At 38.5% G+C, this 12,657-nt stretch overlaps 1 pseudogene; it reads right to left on the bottom strand.

Annotated features, from left to right (window-relative positions):
- Window positions 1-4,723: 4,723 nt before the first annotated feature.
- Window positions 4,724-6,743, bottom strand: LOC114378672 (annotated as a pseudogene).
- Window positions 6,744-12,657: the final 5,914 nt, after the last annotated feature.

Raw genomic sequence — 12,657 nt, 5'->3', positions numbered from 1 at the left:
AGAAAGACAAGGAGCGACACTTAGCTTGATTCCTTGATATCTTCAAGAAATTGGAGATAACCATTCCATTTGGAGAAGTCATACAACAGATACCACTCTATTCAAAGTTTTTGAAATATCTGTTAACCAAGAAGAGCAAGTATATCCATAGTGACAATATTGTGGTGGAAGGGAATTGTAGTGTTGTGATTCAAAGAATCCTTCCACCTAAGCATAAGGATCCGGGGAGTGTCACAATCCCTTGCTCTATTGGATCAGTGCCTATTGGTAAAGCTCTCATTGATTTGGGGGCCAGTATAAACTTGATGTCTCTCTCCATGTGCAAGAGGATTAGAGAGTTGGAGATTATGCCAACTAGAATGACACTGCAGTTAGCAGATCGTTCTATTACCAGACCCTATGAAGTGATTGAAGATGTTCTGGTTAGAGTGAAACATTTTACTTTCCCTGTAGATTTTGTTGTAATGTATATTGAAGAGGACACTGAAATTCCTTTGATTTTGGGTCGTCCCTTCATGTTAACCACCAATTATGTGGTATACATGGGAAAGAGAAAGTTGGAAATGGGCATAAATGATCAGAAGATCAGCTTTGACCTGTTTGATGAAGAGAAGCACTTACCAGACCAGAATGTCTGTTCAAAGGTAAATGAATTAAAGAATGAGATGGTTCTGATGGCAAGAGCCAAGCTTGCTCCCGACAAATGAGGTACTATGCGTCAAGCTAATGACGTTAAACGAGCGCTTACTGGGAGGTAACCCAACTCTTTTTAATTTTCATTCATCACTGCATATAGTTAGGATCAACTTGTTTGTGATTGCTTGAATTATCAACATGTTTTGCATTTTGATTTGGGGTTGATTAAGCTTCTTTGAAGTTATGGATGAGAGTTAACTTAGTAAATTTTTCAGTCATCCACTCGCTCAGCGCGCCCTGTGCGCTAAGCGAATCATCATGCACGCGCTGAGCGAGTCACCTCTAGCGCTAAGCGCATCAACCCCTACTCATTGGATGATGGGGCTTCGCTAAACGAGCCCTGTGCGTTAAGCCCAAAAACCTCTCTGTAATTTCATTTTTTGGAATTGGGCTAAGCGAGTCATCTTGCTAAGCGCACAGCTTCATCTCGCTAAGCGCCCCAATGCGCTAAGCGCAATTCCCTCTCTATCTAGACCTTCATGTGAATTGGACCTAGCGGGTCAGCCCGCTAAGCCCAAATCCCTCTCGGGTTTGGAATTGCGCTAAGCGAGACCATCTCGCTAAGTGAGCCCTACTACTGTATCAAGAAGCATTTAATTCGCTAAGCCGACACATGGCCCGCTGAGCGAAAGTTGTAGGCCAATCAGAGTTGCAGATCTCGCTAAGCACGTACCTTTCATGCTAAGCCCAAATCCTTCTCGAGTTTTCTAATTTTTGAATTGGGCTGAGCGAGTCTGTCTGCTAAGTGCGTGAATTTGAATTTTGAAAACTCAAACATCACTGAGTGCTCACTTAGCGAGTGACCTGTGCTAAGCGAGGCAGTCGAAACTGCCAAAAATAAGGCTTAACTGCCTTAGGCAGTTATGTTTTTTGCAAAATATAACTTCATTCCATCATTAGAAATTGTGACACTCATCTGCACTGCGCTTTTATTGCATTTTCTGCTTCTCTGTGCTTCTTCTCTGCTCAACGCTCACTGGAATCCAAGAAAGTGTTTTTCACTTAACATTTTAATTTTCGTTTTGAATCTTAGGATAGAAACCATGCTTAGGTTTTAAAGCTTTGATTTTGTGTTGATTCTGCTATTGTTTGGTTAGTTGTAAGATAACATGCTGTTAAGGGTTTATTTTCGCACATAATGCATGTCATTTTGATGTGAATTGATTAGGTTTTGAGGCCTAATAGGGGCCTATGGTAGGGGGCAGAAAAGCCCCAACTTTTTCTGGAATTTTCGATGTTCTTGCTAAGCGAGCCCGCTCGCTAAGCGAGTTCATCAATTTTTTATGAATTTCTGGGATTTCTAATGAACTCTCTAAGCCGGCCATGTCCCACTAAGCGTGTTCATAATTTTTGTTTGAATGTTTGAATGTCTGTATGAACTCGCTATGCCACTGCACTTCGGCTTAGCAAGTGTTTAAATTTCCAGATTTTGTTTGTGTGTTCATATGAACTCGCTAAGCCGGCATGTCGCGCTTAGTGAGTTGTGTTGCTTGAGTCAGAGTCTAAGAGGCTTTTGGTCTTCTGCTAGTGGCTAAGCGAGTCAGTCTCGCTAAGCCACCTAGCCTCTGTTAGTGAATAAGCCTGGGCTAAGTGAGTCAGTCTCGCTAAGCCCAAAGCAATTTAGTTTTCTTAGTTTTTGTTCATGCGCTAAGCCAACCTTACTCGCTAAGCACAATTTCTTCTCTGTTTTGGAATTGGGCTTAGCGAGCCTGCTCGCTAAGCCAATTAAGTTCCAGTGGTCAATTTGGGCTAAGCGCCTGCTGGCGCTAAGCCTGTGTAGTGTGTCACACTAAGCAAGTCAGTCTTGCTAAGCGCAATTAGTTCTCTGTTAGAGAATAAGGCTTAGCGAGCCTGCTCGCTTAGCCATTGTGTTGTTTTAGCTAAGCGAGTATAGCTCGCTTAGCTAGAGTCTATGTTTTTCTGTTGTCGCGCTAAGCGCACCCTGTGCGCTAAGCGAGTGCTGTTATTTTTATAAGGCATGCTAAGCGAGTTAGCCTTGCTAAGCGCCCAGTTTGTTTTTCTGTTTTATCTTCTACTTTCAGTTTGAAATAAAACTTGTCTAACTTGATTCTTGTGATTCTTTTTTGATGCAAATGGCCTCCAGGAAGAGGAAATCCACTGCCTGCCGGCCCTAGGAGCCTTACGACACTACCAGATTTATTTCTGAGATTGCCTGGGAGGGGTATTCCCAGAACGTTCACTCCCGGAACATCCTTCCGGAGAGGAATGTCACTCTTTATGTCACAGAATATGATGAGTTTCGTTGGGAGCTCGAGAGGCGATGCTGGCATAAAGCCTTGACCAGGCAGATGGATGGGCACATAAATGTAGCCCTGGTCAAGGAGTTTTATGAGAATTTGTATGATCCTGAAGACAAATCCCCCAAGCAAGTCAGAGTGCGGGGGAAGCTGATCAAGTTTGATGCCACCTCTCTTAATTCCCTCCTGGAGACGCCACCAGTTATTCAGCCAGGGGAGCAGTACACTTCTTATTCCATTTTCTGCCGATCGTGCATAGATCCTCAGGAGTTTGCTTCCAAACTTTGCATTCCAGGGGGCGGATTTGTTTTGAATGCTGAAGGGGTGCCCTGGAAGCTCCTGAGGAAGGACTTGACTACTCTGGAACAGACCTAAAGTGTCCTGTCCTATTCTAACCTTGCCCTCACCTCTCACACGTCCGATCTGAATATGGACTGGGCGAGGTTAGTTTATGGACTGGTTATGAAGATGGACATAGGCGTGGGCTTGCTAATCTCTGGACAGATATCACAGATGGCCCAGTCCAACTCCTCCAGGCTCGGCCTACCAGCACTGATCACAACCATATGCTTCGCCCGAGGAGTTGTCCCAGACTCCCTTACCTTCGAGTCTCTCAGCCCTGCCATTAATTTGGTATATATTAAGAAGAACTACTAGAACCTGGATGATCCTTCGATCATATTTCCAGGGACTCGCAAGGCTTAGGCTCGAGGATCAGAGGGCCCGTCTTCTTCTGCTCCCCCTGCTCTTGCTTCTACACCAACACCATCAGTAGCTCTAGCTCTAGTTCCAACACCTACCGGCACCTCCACTCAGAGCTCAGATCTCATAGTGCCAATGCTATAGAGCATCCGTCATGGCTTATGCCTGGTGATGCAGAGCATTCATAATTTGGCTCAGCACCGGTCAATCATTAGTATGGAGGAGTTTATAGCCCAGGTGGCCTGGCTAGGAGTCCAGCCTTCTCCTTTGGGAGGAGGTGAGGCTTCTACAGCCCAGGAGCCTCAGCCACAGCCGGAGGTTACTCTTGAGGTCAGACCAGAGACCACTCCACGGACTTCACCGGTCACTACACCACTTGTGGAGGTCTCTGATGAAGAGGATGGCACTATAGACACAGATCATGCAACTGACATGGCAACAGCGTAGAGCACCTGGGATCCCTGGCCCGCTACAGCTCAGGAGACATCTTAGCCAGCCCAGGATGCTCCCTCCTCACCTCAGGACGAGCCTAAACCAGCACAGGAGGAGCCATGACAGGATCTTTATTTATTTTTCCTGTTCTTGATACATTTTTATGTTCAGTTTATGCTTTTAATTTCAAGTTTATATTTCAGTTTATGTAGTTAGAAAATTTTAAAGCTTGTTGAACAGTTTACAATTTTGATTAATTATGCAGTGGTTTGCTTTGATTTGAAAATTCCGTGTTTGTGTATGAATTGAGTTGATCGATTGCATGGATTGAGTGAATTGCGATGCTTAGATCACTTGCTTTGAATAAGTATGTGGTAATTAGAAGAGAAAGAACATTAATTCAACCCCTTAGTTTTTCAATTCAGGATCAGGACTAGCCTTGTGTTTATCATCATACAAATAAAACCCTTTGCGAGTTGTTTCGCCTGTTAGAAGCACATTTTAAACAAAGATTGTTAGTGAATTAGTTTGGTAGAATACAACAGAGCATTTCACTGTTATATAAATATATTCCACTCAGATATCTCATCAGAATTCCAATTGATGCAGAGTTTAGCTTTACTAGCTCTTTTATCTTAGTGGAGAAGGGGAATAAGCATTGATTTATATGTTCGCTCAGGAAAATTCTGAATAAATTGCATGCCAGTAGCAATCGCCACACCAAACCCAACAAGGTTCACTAATCTGCATTAGTAAATATATGATAAATCAGACACTTAAAAAATTCATTAACAATATCAAGAATTTATCCAAGCATAATACCTGAAAGGTCCCATGGGTATTTTAAATTTGGTTATTACTCTATCAATTTGATAAACATCTACACCATGTTCAACAAGCAAGAGACCTGCTTGCATATATGGGAAGAACATCCTATTAACAACAAATCCTGTGTAGCTTCCAACCACCATTGGAGTTTTCTTTATCTTCTTTGAAACATCTAACACGTCAACTATCACTTAGGGAAAGGTCTACTTGGTACAATTTTTTAAAAAATTAGGTAACAAAAAAAGAACAAAAGCTACAATTTTCTCAGAAATTTTCTAATTTTTTTATAAAAAAAAACCACTGCTACTGTTATGGTCAATCAACATATTCTTTGGGAATATTATCTGGTGGCCACACAAGAAGATTAAAATTAGAAGCTCATGTAAAGAGTGCAGAGAGGGTACGTGACATACTTATTTATCGTTCAGTAAAGAGTGCAAAGAGGGTACGTGACATACTTATTTTTTAAAATGATGGGGATTTTATAACTGGCATGAACATAACAATATTAGAGGCTGACAAGTATTAGATTTGGATAGCAGTAGCATTTATTAAGAATTACCACAACCTAATCATCATAACAGAGAAAGAAATGAGAGAATGTTGAATTTAAAGAGATAATTAAGTGGTCTAAGAAAAAATAGAAGGTATTACTAGTACAAAAAAGTTGATTCTCACATGTCTTGATCATGTTCATTTTCTAGTGCAATGTTGGCAACACATGAAAAAGCCTTTTCAACGTTGTAGCCTCTTCAACACATGTCTTGATCATGTTCATTTATACTTATGACTCTTGCTATTGAGAGATTTATCCCACCAAACAAACAATCAAGTAGAAGTAGAGCATAAAAGAAAGAAACAAAATTAGGGACATTTTAGAAGGTAATACATATTGCAGTTTGCAGATTAATATTAGCATGCAACAACAACAAAAAATTACCAAGCTTTATTCTACTGAGTGGTTCTGCAGTCACAAATAATGGAAAGCATAACTTAACAAGATCTTGGAGCATGTTGTTTCGATAATAAACAGATATCATGAGATGACACAATTGCCAAGGAACTAAATGCAAATCAGAACCAATTTTGATTTCCCAGAATTTCTGAGCTTCTTTGACTCTATGGTCAATATTTAAAGCTCGTATCAGTTGACCATATGTCCCCATTGTCATCCCCTGTCCTTTGCTCAGCATCCATTTAATTACCTGCATAACCCTATGCCACTGCTGGTCCTTCTCAAGAGAAATCAAAATTGTTTTCAATGAGGCGATGAGGAAGTTTTGCTCCCATACAACCTAGGCATCAAGAGCACCATAAACAACCTCTTTACTGTCGTTGAGTTCAAGAAGGTGCATTAATTCAAACAACAAATTCATTCTCAATTATAAGTCACCACTCACCAGGTTTAAAGCTTAAAGCAACAATAGTAGTATTATTATACTTATCGTAGTGTATAGATATTTGTTCTTATCTTTTCTAGATACATTTTCCCAAATATAATTCATGGGAACTGCGGTGTCAGGAGGATCACACTGTGTCTATGAGGAAGGGAAATTAAGTCGATGAAAGAAACTAGATAGAAACATACATATACACATACCTGCTGGTGTTGCAAATTAGATGGAGGAGGCATACCGACGACACTTGACTGTGACAACAACGGTGGTGCTTAACCTGGGCTTCGCTTATTTTGATTTAACTCAATCTACAAACCCGATGAGCCAAGATGCATTATTGGAGGTGATTTGAAAAAGCAAAAGCGATGAAATAGGGAGAGATTGAGACACTCACCATATAAGAGATTCGAGGCGACCTCAACTTCCACATGGTGTTGTGCTTCATGCTGATGGACAAAACCAACTGAAGCCTCCTCTCTCTCTCTCATTTCTTCCTCTACTCAAACTGGGTGTCGGAACCTCACCGTTGGGTGCTACCACGAGTGCGGGAGTTTTCAGTGCGAGAACAGGTGGAGAGCTCACCGGAATAGGACCAAGTGGAGAACTCATCGGAACTGGCGCTGGCGGCAAACTCACTAGAGTCACGATAGGAGGTGTGGCTGTCGGTGGTCTAGCCGCAGGAGGAGTGGCTATCGGAGGAGTGGTTGCGGGAGGTGTAGCCACCGGAGCTGGAGCGGCAGCTTTAGACGGAGGAGATGCTACCGTGGGAGATGAAGCGGGTGGGGTTGCAGTTGCAACACTGGGAAACGCTAACAAAAAAACCTACCTAACAACAAAAATAGTAAGAAAGGGAACTTTTTGATTTACAAAATGAAAGGCACGTCCTAATTGTTGAAGAATAGAGGGCGAGGAGGACGACGGGGTAAAGGTCGACGAGGAGGAGGACAAAGGAAAGGACTTCCAGACAGCGGTGGGAGTCAGAGGAAAGAAAGATGGTTAGGGTTTTCAAAAACATTGTTAGGTAAACCCTAAACCCTAAACCCTAAACTCATAGCCATACACCTAACTCATTACCCTAAACCCTAATTCATAAACCCTACCCATAAAAATAAACCACTAACCCTAAACCCCATCCACTAACCCTAACCCTCATCCATCAACCCTAAAAATAAACCACTAACCCTCAAAATAAACCTCTAACCCTAAACCCCCTCCACTAACCCTCAAAATAAACCACTAACCCTAAACCCCATCCACTAACCTAAAAATAAACCACTAACCCTAAACCCCATCCACTAACCCTAACCCTCATCCATTAACCCTAAAAATAAACCAATAACCCTAAAAATAAACCTCTAACCCTAAACCCCCTCCACTAACCCTCAAAATAAACCACTAACCCTAAACCCCATCCACTAACCCTAAACCCCATCCACTAACCCTAACCTTCATCCATTAACCCTAAAAATAAACCACTAACCCTAAAAATAAACCTCTAACCCTAAATCCCATCCACTAACCCTCAAAATAAACCACTAACCCTAAACCCCATCCACTAACCCTCAAAATAAACCACTAACCCTAAACCCCATCCACTAACCCTAACCCTCATCCATTAACCCTAAAAATAAACCACTAACCCTCAAAATAAACCACTAACCCTAAACCCCATCCACTAACCCTAACCCTCATCAATTAACCCTCAACCCTAACCACTAACCCTAAAAATAAACAACTAACCCTAAAAATAAACCACTAACCCTAAACCCTAACCACTAACCCTAAAAATAAACAACTAACCCTCAACCCTAACCACTAACCCTAAAAATAAACCACTAACCCTCAACCCTAACCATTAACCCTAAAAATAAACCACTAACCCTCAACCCTAACCACTAACCCTCAAATTAAACCACTAACCCTAAACCCTAACCCTTAAAATAAACCACTAACCCTAAACCCTATCCAGTAACCCTAAACTTAAACCATATACTTAGTTTGATGTGCGACATAACAATAGTCATTATGATTACTACCGTTACTTATTTGATTTGTGTACTTTACTTTTTCAACCTAACTCATAAACCCTACGTCCTAAAATTAACTCATAAACTCTAACCCTAACCAATAAACCCTAAAATTAACTCATAAACATAACCCTAACCCATAACCCTAACCCTAACTTATAAGACAACCCCATAACCCTAAAACCTAACTCATAAACACTAAGTCCTAAACCTAACTCATCCTACAACTAACTTATAAAACCTAACCCAAACTGATAACCCTAACCTTAACTCAAAACCTTAAACCTAACCCTAAACCCCAACTAATAACCCTGGCCCTACCTCATAACCCTAACACTACCTCATAACCCCTAAGTCCTAAAACTAACTCATAAACCCTAACCCTAACTCTGTATTTGTAAACTTTAATTTTGCTATATGACTATATTTATTATTTTAGTTTGATGCGCGACATAAAAATAGTCATTATGGTGTCCGCGATGGTGATTCAATAACAAATGGTGATAAAAAACGCAATTCCATAACAAATTCCATAACAAGTACAATGAGATACCATAAATTAAGTCTGAAATTCAAATTACAAAGATACAAAACAAATTTGAAATAGAGACATCAAAATCAGTCATCATGGTGTCCGTGATGGCGCGAGGATGTGCCACATGGTCGATCCCACCTTCGGGCTTGACGATCCGGATTTCTTCTTGCGCGCTGTCTCCGCCCTTGTTCCTCAGCCTCTGCAGAAAACTCGTGACGCAAATCAACACCTAATAAGTCACCCATAGCAGGGATTGCTCCGGGTACATCCCATTGCTGACCTAATGGGGCATTAGGTGTTGCCATTGGGGCATCATGTTGTTGCGAAGGGGTCATGGTCGGCCATGAAAAACGAGGCTGTGTTTCCGCAACACCACCAAACGAATGTTCTCTTGTAGACATATCAGTGTCATGGCCTTCGAAAGGATACTGATACATCTGCGAAGGATACTGAACAAATGTTGGTGGCGTGTAATACATTCCATGGCCACGCTGCTCCATATGTTGGGAAAAATCTTCCGCTTGAACAATCTCCCTTCGTCTGTCAAAACCTCGAGTTTCAACACTTGACTGAAGCATGTGAAACTGTTGTGGGGGAAATCGACGCTCTGATGCTGGACCATGTGCCACAGGCTCAGTGATCCTCTCTTGCTCTTGGTATAAAATCGCTAACTTTTCCACATATGGCACGAGATCATCAACTGTCCATGTGTTTCGCCCTTGTGGTAACACCATATACTGCAATGTCTCGGTAACTTCACCCTGCAATTATTAGGGTAAGGAAATTAATGTCGATGCTTTAAAAAGTAAATTGAAGTTAAATAATTAAAAAGAAATAAATACCAATGTAGCCGTGTTTGCATTGTTTGGGTCGATAAACATTTTTGTTTTGCGCCTATACCACACCATGTAATCCGAGTTAAAACTCAATAGGCCCTCTTGTCGAGCATAAACGTCGACCCTAAACTCAGCTCGATTATTCCACTGACTAATAAATGGGGCCAACAGCTAGAACCAATTTTCATCCATTTTGCCTTTCAGTGTTAGCCCGTGGACATTCCATGGTTGCGAAGGAGACTCCGGTATAGGTTGTTGCATTCCAAATTGTCGCAACACTCTATTCGGTTGGTGCCACTCTACAACATGGAAACAAATGAGTGGCACCACTGCGCACCACGACATACTGCCAACCAAACAAATGGGAGGCAACATCGACATAACAGTTGCTGTGTAAGGCTCCCACAGAAACTGCATACAATAACACAATTGTTAATTTATCTTAAACCATGACATTTTATTTATTATTTAACAAATACATGATGATCTTGTTACCTCATGTCGTTTCATGATATCCAATTTGCGACGGAAAACTATTAGATCATCATTGCCAATATGTTGGTTTCCACGTCGCAGCCACCTACAAAAAAAAAATGAAATAATTAGTGCCGACGCGTTACATTATTGATTATTTTCAAATGATTTTTTTTTTCAAAACAACTAACCTGTGTCCGAGTGGTTTGTTTTCTATTATAGGAGGAGTTCTCTTTGGAGCTAAAGTCGTGCAGCGTTTCCATGCCCACAATTGGATTAAGATGCACATACCTCCGATTGATTTTATTTTGTAATCGGTGGCGCTGCACATCTCTCTGTATAAATAAGCAAGCACGGCAGGTCCCCATGCATACGTGCTGCACTGTTCAAAGTCCCGTAAAAATTGGAGGTACCTTAGGGAAACTTTACTGCTGCTTTTGTCAACAAATAGAACTCCTCCTATAAATCTGAGGATCCATGCACGGGTAAACCTTTGTAATTGTTCTACGTTACCGTCATGGATATTTATTTCTGAAAAATGGTGAGCCAGCCAACTTAATTTGACCACACTGCCTTGAAGTTCACCTTCCTGTGGTCTGACTCCCAATAATTCTTCACACAATTCAGCCTAATCAAGATTAGTCTGACCAATTAATGGTGCCCCCTCAGTATGAAGACCTAACAAGACTGACACATCTTGAAGAGTAATCGTAGCCTCTCCGCATCTCAAGTGAAACGTGTGTGTCTCGGGCCTCCATCTTTCAATCAAGGCTGTAATTAATGCAGAATTAATTTTCAGGTACCCCATTTTCATTATCCAATAGAATCCTGATTGGCGAAGCAGAGGAATAATTTCCTCTGGTATTTCTTCTTGTCCTTGATAGATGGGTACAGCTCGTCTGATATGTAGTTTTCTATCTGCTTCCCCATTCCAAACATGTTCGGAAACATGTTTAGGTTGCAGCCATAAGACGTCTCCTTCTATTGGACCAGATTTAATGTGTATACTAGATGAAGATGATGACGAAGATGTCATTGATGCTGTAAAGTTAAATATAATACAAAAAATTGACAACAAAAATTTTACATTAAAAAAATTAACAAATTTAATAGCTACACAAATTTAAATAAATGTTCTAAAATACTCTACAAATAACAAATTTACAAATTTAATAGCAACACAAATTCAAATAAATGACCAAATTAAAATACATAGATTTGTTACACGTACAAAAATTTAACACAAAAAACATAAAATACTACCTAAAATAGTCTACAAATAAAAAAAATTAAAAATTGCATACCTACACAAATTTAAATAAATTACCAAATTCAAATACATAACAAAATTAAAAATTTAAACACGTACATAAATTGTACACAAATAAACTTAAAATACTACCTAAAATAGTCTACAAATAACAAAATAAAAAATTAAATAACTACAAAAATTTAAATAAATGACCAAATTAAAATACATAACAAAGTTAAAAATTTAAACACGTACATAAATTGTACACAAATAAACTTAAAATACTACCTAAAATAGTCTACAAATAAAAAAATTTAAAATTAAATAGCTACAACAATTTAAATAAATGACCAAATTAAAATACATAATAAAATTAATAATTGTTACACGTACATAAATTTTACACAAAAAAACTTAAAATACTACCTAAAATACTTTACAAATAACAAAATTAAAAATTAACATAGCAACATAAATTGAAATAAATGACCAAATTAAAATACGTACATAATCAAATTATAAAATAAAACACGTACATAAATTTAACACAACAAAACTTAATTTACTAACTAAAATACTCTATATACATAACAAAATTAAATATTCAAATACGTACATAAATTTAATTACATGACCATATTTTTTTCTAATTATTAAAATTTAAATTAAATAACAAATATTAGACACAAAAAAATGGTATTTAATCAAAATAATTTCATGTAATAAAAAATTTTAAGAACGTGTATATATATATATATATATATATATAATTAATAAAATATTATATATTTCAATAAAAACTATAAATAAGTCAATTAAATAATATTCACATTCTAACTAAACCTAAAATATCATATATAAAATACAAATAATATCATACAAACCTAATAAATCTAAACCAAATAATAATAACATAACAACTAAAATTAACGTACAAATAATTTTATCACAAATAATAACATACAAAATTAAAAAATCTTAACAAAATCATATTAATAAATCCACTACAACTAACATATAAATCATAATATACCAACTCAAATTTGTAACATATACATCTAACATAAATAATATCAATATTTCAATGTACTACTTAAAATTTAAAATAAACATCTAACATCAACAAACGTATCATATGTATATATAAAACAATTAATATCATGGTAATTTATAAAATTTAAACAAAATAATATATATCAATTTAACTATAACTAACCTAA

Source organism: Glycine soja, chromosome 12 (assembly GCF_004193775.1).
Source record: "Glycine soja cultivar W05 chromosome 12, ASM419377v2, whole genome shotgun sequence".
In the NCBI taxonomy this organism is placed as follows: domain Eukaryota; kingdom Viridiplantae; phylum Streptophyta; class Magnoliopsida; order Fabales; family Fabaceae; genus Glycine; species Glycine soja.
This window is presented reverse-complemented; position numbering and strand designations above follow the sequence as displayed.